Source organism: Pundamilia nyererei, unplaced genomic scaffold (genome assembly GCF_000239375.1).
Source record: "Pundamilia nyererei isolate P.nyererei 1_Seehausen unplaced genomic scaffold, PunNye1.0 scaffold00555, whole genome shotgun sequence".
Lineage (NCBI taxonomy): Eukaryota > Metazoa > Chordata > Actinopteri > Cichliformes > Cichlidae > Pundamilia > Pundamilia nyererei.
Genome location: NW_005187956.1, coordinates 59514 through 62028, shown reverse-complemented (window position 1 = coordinate 62028; position 2515 = coordinate 59514).

Below are 2515 nucleotides of genomic sequence, written 5' to 3'. Positions count from 1 at the left end.
GGAATCGAACCACCAACCTTCCGATCAGTAGATGACCTGCTCTACCACCTGAGCTACAGCCAGGTAAGAGTGAATGCTTTGACATGCTGCAGTTTGGGGAAGGCCTCAAAGGTGACTGGCGACGGCTCCCGGGCTGCCAGATCCCCATGTAAAACAAGTAGGGAGGGAGGGAGGGGCACGTAAACGAGAATGAACAGGTTGCAGAACTGGGGGAACCTATATAGATGACAACAGGAAAGAGCATATTTGGAGGCATGGTCATGCTCCTGAAATTCCGATACGTAATCTCCAAAACATCCAGAAAAGATGAGACAGAAGAAGCAACAGACAAGCCATTTCTCTTAATCACACCAGAAGAAGTCGAAGTTCAGACAAAAGTAGGAAAAAGAGAAGACAAGAGACAAAAATAACCACTAATCCATCCGGATTCATGATGGACAGGGACAGGACGTTAGCCTGAAGCTGGGCTAACGCAGATAGACTCACATTTGCACCCTGTGGTTACACCAAACTCTAATTTGCGATAAATGTGTATTTCATCAACCACAACAACCTAAATAAGCAGGTTTACCAAACAGCAGCTTCTGGGACTGTCAGTTTCTTGAAAAGCCAAAAAGTGAATCTGTGCTCAGACGTACTTCTGCTGTAGTAAAGTCAAGCTTTAAGCATGTTTACCAAAGATAAACACATTTCATCAGTGAAATACTTTTGGCCTTTATAGCTAATTTCCTCCTTCAGAACAACTGTAAACCAGAGTTTTTTCTTTCTTTTTATCTGTAGCTGTCTGCTGCACTTCACTTCCACTAATCTGAGGAACTCAACTGGACGCGCTGTCGTTAGTGCAGCACACATTCATATTGCATCCGGAAGTATTCACAGCGCTTCTCTTGCTTCAGAGTTTGTCATGTTACAGCCTGATTGCAACATGGATTAAATTCATTTTTTACCGTAAAAATTCGACACAATACAGCGTATTACTTACATGACTGCACTGACACATGGATACGTTGCCCTTGGCTACTTAACGGTGACGTTTGTACTGCAAGTAGCCAGCTTTCCTGTTTAAGCTTAAATTATATTTTAATGAAATGCATTTTTTAAATAAAACACAACCGTCTGAACCATCAAACAGAGTTTATATGAAATTTAAATTTACCGTCTGACCCATACACATTCACAGCTACCAGGACAACAGTGACAAGCGCAAACAGACTTCCAGACTTTACCGTATTCTTAAAGCTTGACAAATATGAGATCAAATTGTCACTGTTGGTCTTCCTTTTCCAGTTGTTTCTGGAGAGCTCAGTGAACTGACAACATTTCAATAAGGGGAGATGATTAGAAGGAATTGAACATGATTTATTACATTTGAAAAAACTGAATTCAGTTTGAAATATTTGGCGGTTGGACTTCGATGATCCATCGCAGCAGAATGGATTCCCAGCTGTGATAGGGATTGGGGCGGATGCCCCTGAATCTAAACACTGATGGTGGAGATGAAGATGGAGGCTTGAATGATGAGTGATGAGGGAGAGACGGTGATCAGGAGGAGGTGGGTTGCATGAAAGTATCTGCAAGGGAGAATGACAGATGCTCAGCGAGATTTAAAGTACGCAGAGTGGAGGCCTTAAGAAGGCTGAGAGAAAGCTGATTGGACTAGAACAATGATTTGTGTGATGTAAAGTTGAGATTAGCTACCAACACCTCAGAAGCAGACAGCTGGCTGTAGCTCAGGAGGTAGAGCAGGTCATCCCTGTCTACTCCAGTCTGCATGCCAAATGTCCATGGGCAAGATCCTAACCACAAGTTGCATCCATCGGAGTTATAATGTGAGTGAATGTTAGTTAGAAAACACTTAAAAGCATAGAAATAGTACTTGTGTGAATGTGGCATGTTGTATAAAGTGCTTTGAGTGCTCCGGGAGAGTAGAAATGCGCTATATAAGAATCAGTCCATTTAACATTTGTGTGGTTACAGATCTTCCTCTTACGTTCTCTTTCTCTTATGTTGAATATTGAAGTATATTAAAGGCCTGAAAGGAGAAGCGATCACTCTCTTCCTTCTTCCTGCTTTTTCCTTATTCTTTCTCTTATTTTTAAATTCTGATCTCAGGGGAATTTAGAGACGGTTAAATTAGAAACACTTTCATTGCACAGTTTCAGTCCTCGATGTGGTCATGGGTTTTCCAGACTCCTCAAATATATTCTTATGGCAAGATTCATTTGATAAAGAACAAAGACTCTGGATCAATAATTAAATTTCATCTAAACTGGACTGTAAAAGTAAAAAGGAATCTCTGTTTAAAAAAAAAACAACAACTTATGGATCAAAACTTTAAAAAAAAATTTTCTTAGCTAATCTCATTTTGTGAAATTACCTCTGAGGCATTCATGACACATAATCTTTGGCAATCATTCTGGGCAGGGCATGCTAAAGTATGCAGTCACAAGTGTGCTGTGGTCTCATGATGCACCGTCACAACGTCAAAAGAGCCTTCAGTTACAGCATAAACATG